This window comes from Myotis lucifugus, unplaced genomic scaffold (assembly GCF_000147115.1).
Source record: "Myotis lucifugus unplaced genomic scaffold, Myoluc2.0 scaffold_599, whole genome shotgun sequence".
NCBI classification, from domain to species: Eukaryota; Metazoa; Chordata; class Mammalia; order Chiroptera; family Vespertilionidae; genus Myotis; species Myotis lucifugus.
Genome location: NW_005871647.1, coordinates 444,359 through 450,741, shown reverse-complemented (window position 1 = coordinate 450,741; position 6,383 = coordinate 444,359). Strand labels below are relative to the sequence as shown.

The 6,383-nt window shown below is 49.2% G+C and overlaps 1 pseudogene; it reads right to left on the bottom strand.

Annotated features, from left to right (window-relative positions):
* Positions 1-5,215: 5,215 nt before the first annotated feature.
* LOC111823663 lies at positions 5,216-5,360 on the bottom strand (annotated as a pseudogene).
* Positions 5,361-6,383: the final 1,023 nt, after the last annotated feature.

Genomic DNA, 6,383 nt, shown 5'->3' with positions numbered 1-6,383 from the left:
TCACAGCAGCAAGAACATTGTAATGTATCCAGGAACACATCGAACCCGAGATATTCCCGACCTGTGTCGAGAAAAGCACAGAATTATGCTGGAGGAAATAAAAGGAAAACTCAGTGGATGGTGGGGTGTGGGGGGGTATGACATGTTTCTGAATTTTTAAAAAAATGAAAATTGTAAAGTCAATGCTGCCCAAATTAACTTACCCATCCCACATTCGATAAAAAAAACACACCCCTGACAATAAATAAAATAATCTATATTCGCCAAACCGGTTTGGCTCAGTGGATAGAGCGTCGGCCTGCGGACTGAAGGGTCCCGGGTTCGATTCCGGTCAAGGGCATGTACCTGGGTTGCAGGCACATCCCCAGTGGGGGGCGTGCAGGAGGCAGCTGATCGATCTCTCTCATCGATGTTTCTAACTCTCTGTCCCTCTCCCTTCTTCTCTATAAAAAATCAATAAAATATTAAAAATAATAATAATAATCTATATTTATAAAAGCCCAAGCGACCGTTATGACCAGAACGACCAGAATGACTGGTCGACCAGTCACTATGACGTGCACTGAGCACCAGGGGCAGATGCTCAATGCAGGAGCTGCCCTCTGGTGGTCAGTGCGCTCCCACAACCAACCTCTCGCAGGTGGCCAACCTCCTGCGGTCCCTACCTCTGTCCTTTCCTCCCCACCCCCCACCCCCCATCCCCACAGGCCCTGATCAGGACTGGGCGAGACGGCCTCGATCGGCTCTGAGTGCCGGCCAGGCCTATGAACCCCCCACCCGTGCACGAATTCGTGCACCGGGCCTCTAGTGAAATACAATTGTCAGTCTGAGTCATAAATGTATGTGGAAGAGAGACCAGCCAAGATGATTTTGATACGAGTGGGATAGTGCCATGCTACCTACCAAAACGCACTCCGTTCAGTTACAACAATGTGGTGTCAGCAGAGGAGACGACGGACCCACCAGTGGAGTGAAACCACGTGAGACGCCCCCGCACACATGGGACTGCGAAAGGGACCTTTCAAATCAAAGGGGAGAGAATAGCACATAAAGCTGGTCGCTCGAGGATAAAGTCGTAGTATGGTCCATCTTCAAAGCCACACACAAAACTGAACTGCGAAGGAATTAAACGTATCCACATAAAAGAGTGACATTAGAAAATAATAGAACGCTATTTTTTTATAATATTGAAAGTCTTCTGAAAGAAGACAGAGCATCCAGAGGCCATAAAAGATGAACATCTGACGATAAAAGAACCAGTAACTTTTATACGGCAAATGTTACTACTTAGCAAATTAAAAGACAAGCAACAGACTGGAAGAAAATATTAAAAGGATTACTACCCAGGCTATAAAAGTGACTCATGATACACTCACATGGTGGTGCAACCATCCCCACCACAATAAAAAAGAAAGGTAACTCTGGAGTCTATTAAAAGAAAGCACTTTAGGAAAGGGAGTACAGGAGTGAACCCGGGTCCACAGAAAAGGCAGTGCAATGAGATCACGGACATTAAACGACGCTGGAGCTCTTCAGCAATGAGGAAAATATAAATTTAAAAAAACCCCAATGTTTAAATAAAACAAATTAAAACTATACTTTGTGTATCAAAGGGTATTATTAAGAAAGTGACAAGCCCTAACCGGTTTGGCTCAGTGGATAGAGCGTCAGCCTGCGGACTCAAGGGTCCCAGGTTCGATTCCGGTCAAGGACATGTACCTTGGTTGCGGGCACATCCCCAGTAGGGAGTGTGCAGAAGGCAGCTGATCGATGTTTCTCTCTCATCGATGTTTCTAACTCTCTTTCCTTCTCCCTTCCTCTCTGTAAAAAATCAATAAAATATATTTAAAAAAAAAAGAAAGTGACAAGACTACCTACAGAATGGGAGAAAATATTTGCGAACCATGTCACCAATAAGGATCTAGAATCCAGAATATATGAAGAACTCTCACAACTCAATAACAAAAGGACAAGAAACCCGATTTAAAAATGGGCAAAGGACTAGAAAGGGCATTTCTCCAAAGAAACTATTCAAAAGGCCATCCAGCCCATGAAAACATGCTCATCATTACCAGTCATTACAGCAATGAAAACCAAAACCACAAGGAGGCAACATTCCCTATCCACCAGGCGATTATAACTAAACCCAAAACAAAACTAACAAAAGACAAAACAGTACGTGTAGGTGGGGATGTGGAGGCACCGCCGGTGAGAAGATAAATGAACGCGTGCAGCTGCTTCGAGAACAGTCTGACAGCCTCAAAGAGGTGAACGTAGAATTCCCCCGTGACCATGTGACCTTCTGTGTGCGCCCAAAGAGTGGAAAACTACTCAGACAAATGCTTGCATGCACATGTTCATATCAGCACTGGTCACAAGAGCCAAAGGGCGGAAACAACCCGTGTCCACAAACCAACGGACGGATGAACACGTGGGTACACATCTGCACGATGGAGTCCTGTGCAGCCATGAACAGGCATGAAGCACAGATACCTGCCGCACCATCCTCAAAAACATCGTGTGATGTAAGAAGCCACACAAACATCATGTATGTAAATGGAGCCACACAAACATCATGCTACATAAGAGGAGCCAGACACAAACATCATGTGTATAAAAGAAGCCACACAAACATCATGTGTATAAAAGAAGCCACACAAACATCATGTGTATAAAAGGAGCCACACAAACATCATGTATGTAAAAAAGCTGCACACAAAAGGTCATCTATTATGCGATTCCCTTTCCATGAAATGTCCAGAACAGGTAAATCCACCTAAAGAGTTATGGTGGCTCAGACTCGGGGAAGAGAGAGGAGGAATGACTGCCTAAAGCAGCGGTCACTATCCTTTCGGACCTCATGGGCCGCCAGTGGTCCGAGGACCACCGCTTGGCGACCGCTGGCCTAACGGGCACAGGGCTGTCTTTCGCGGGAGTGACACGCTTTGGAAGGAGACACAGGGGAGGCCACACCGAGCTGCACCCTCTCAATGGTTACATTGTCTGTCATGTGCATTCCACCTCATTAAAAATGAACAAGGAGGTACCTCATCTTTTTTTCAGTTTGGCACACACACACGCACACACACGCACACACGCACACACGCACCTATAACAACCCAGTGTCGGCACGAGAGCAGGCGAGCTCTGTCCACACTGGTGGCTCACATGGAAACCGGGAGGGCATCTGAGGATGGGAACTGAGCAGCATCTGTCAAAACCTAAAACGCGCACAGTTTGTGGCACAAGTTTCGGTCACAGGATTCTGTTCCGCACACGCTCCGAGGTAGGCATGAATTTTATTGGTTTTAAAAAAATGAAACAAAATAAGAAATAAAAATCTGGCAAATGGGTGTTGCTGGTTTGAGAGCTGGAAGAAGGACCCAGAGGACCATTTGGTCTCTAATTGCCCTTGAACAGCCCCTAAATCGCCCATAAATTCCACGCGATGTGTGTAAACAACGCTGCACAGCAATAAAGCGGAAGAACATACAATTTCCCGATAACGCACACTGCAGTTCTACAATGTGGTTGCATTAAAAATTCAGTCATTCAAGTGTGACACTGCGAGACACGCCACACATTCACCAACAGTCACATCGCTGGCCGCCCACTGCCCGGTGCTCCCGTTGGCCGTGGTCCTTTCGCCTGTGAAGTGGGGGTGCCACACCTCCCAGGGGTGCGCTGAGCGGGAGGCGGGGGAGTGCACGCAGGTGAGGGGCCCACGCTGCCCAGGCACCGGTTAAGCACAGAAAATGTGGGCGATCATCAGGGACTCGCGGGGCTGCATTCGTTAGGTCATTCATAGACGATGTGACACCCCAGGTGATGGGGGCTCCCAGCTGTGGGCGCAGGCACAGGAGAGAGAGGATGGCTGCAGGGCACATCCCTCCCTGTCGCCCCTCAGTCTACGTGGAAGCCACTGCCCAGCCCTCTGGCCCCCTCACCCCGAGACGGGCCGGCGGTGCCCGGCTGAGACCTCCACGGGCCTGCTTTTCCCGGAGGACAGACGCCCTTTCTGCACGCCGGTGCCCCTACCATTAGCACGCACGTCCAAGCGCTCCTGTGTTTGTTCTCTGGAAAATAAACTGTTGGAAAGAAAAATCAATTTTCATTAGCGGTGCAATTACTTTCAAGAAAATCCTTTTTCAAATAAAAGCGTCAAGGGCACTCGAGAGCTGGTGTCAACCTGACCTTCCCCGGAGGAGGAGTGTGCTGGGACCCAGGGCTGGCATCGCCCCTCAGCTGCCTGTCCCGGTCCCGGACGCCCCGACAGGAGCCAGCAGGTGCCCCGGAAGCTGGGGGCAGGCCGGGAGGGGTGGGGGCGAGCGGAGAGTCCCCCCACTCCGGGGTGGCACCCCTCAGTTCAGCTGATGGATGCCCAGGGCCGTATGCCAGACCTCCTAGTGTTTTCAGAGGAGCTCTTGGCCAGATTTTTATTTGAAATCATCCAGATTTTTTAATTATTTTAAAAAATTCAAAGTGAACAACAAAAACAATATTCTTGGGGCCCAACCAAATACTACTGTGGGATGAACCTGGTCCAAGGGCCCCGGGTGGTAACTTCTGTGACACACGCTTGCCCTTGGAGGTTAGAAACTGTCCGCCCAAAGGTGCTCATGGACCAGGGCTGTGGATGTCACAAGAAAAACATCTACACTCTCCAGGGCTGATAAAGCCCATTCGTGGGTGTGAGTTGGTTTCCCATCCCCAGCCTGTCAATCATCTGCCCCCAGCCCTGGCCACATCACGGCTCCACAGCACGCCCCTGTTGGGTTATGGTCTGAGAGGACCCCTGGAACTTTGTACAGTGCTTCCCACACACCTCGCTTGACAAAAATAAATTGCAAGATGCATTCGCCACCGAGAACGCACATGTGAGAGTTTTGTTTTCCCTTCCACTTGACGAGTCAGCAGAATCGGTGGCTCTTTTATAGAGAGATTACCTTAAATGAATATAAAGAGGAATGATGGAACCAGGTTAGAGAAACTACACAGCCACCAGGCAAAGCCAGAGCAGAATTGATTTTTCTTAAGTGGGGTCAGTGAGTAATCGCGTGCGCACGGCCTGGGAGTCACTCTGAAACGCATTCTTCCCCCACGGCGTCCTGCCCCTGCCTCGCCCGATCGATCCTGCCACATGCATCGCCAACAGGGTGCAGGGCCTTCAATTATCTGGTGATTTTTAGTATTTCTCCCTCTTTTTTTTTTCATTTTATGTGCCTCAGGCATGAAACAGCTCTGGCCACCGACACAGGCATCAAGCTCGGATGAACTAAGGAGTGTACATCTGCTTTGCCCCTGATTGATCTCAGAGCAACACCACCCATCAGGTGTCTCCTTGCCCATTGCCAGGGGGTCCTCCCTCCTTAATCAGCATCGGCAGGGGGACCGGTGCTGAAGCCAATTGCCAGGCTAGCTCTCCCCATCCCCTGCGTGGAAAGTGGTTTAGAAACACCACAGTCGCTTTTAGAAGAGATAAAGGCTGCCTATGATGTAGAAGCTGTGCTGCGTGTTGCCCTGGGCAGTACAGTGACCTGTAGCCCAGCTGAGGCCGTGCCACCCCTGCAGGGGTGCTGTCCTCTGAACGCCCTCTGTCCCCGCCTGAGCCTGTCATCTCTCCCCCAGAGCCAGCTTCCCATCCCCAGGGAACCTGGAACAGGAGACCAGACTGAGTATAGCAACAATATCCCAGAAGCTACCATCTGGGTACAAAATGGACAAGCCCTGGTTGGTTTTCCTGCGTCCTGACCCCCCTTGGTCAAGGTGTCTCGGCGGCCTCATGCAATTCCTCGTCCTCTCCTTTACAAAGGTGAGGAGGGCATTGGACCTCACACCACGTGGATGAGACACGAAGGCTTCACTTTCTGTGGTCACAGATAGGTCCTTAAAATTATTCATGTATTCTTATCAAAATACTACGGCGATGGTTTCACTCTGCCCACTGCCTGGCGTCCGACATGGCTAGAGAACCAGCAGGCAGACAGCGCTGGTGATATTTAAACAGATTTCTCTCCTTGTCTCCCTTTGGCAAATCCATTGACCGGAATTCCTAAAACCATGAAGGCCAGAGGAAGTGACAATAAGAAAAGAATCTTCAACTCAGAATCCTATGCTTAGTGAAAATATCTCAGGAATAAAGGGTAACTCAAGACATTCTCAAATGAAAACACACACAAAAAACCAAAACACGAAGAGAATTTGTGGCCAGCAGACTGGCCCAGAGGGAGTGGCTGACGGTAGTTCTCTAAACCAAAAGGAAGAGCCGTGGAATATCATGAAGGAAGGAAGAACTCAGTGAGCAAAAGTACAGGCAAACACAATAGGTTTCTTCTCCTCCTGAGTTTGGTAAATTCTGTTTGACTGTTGAAGAAAAATTTGTA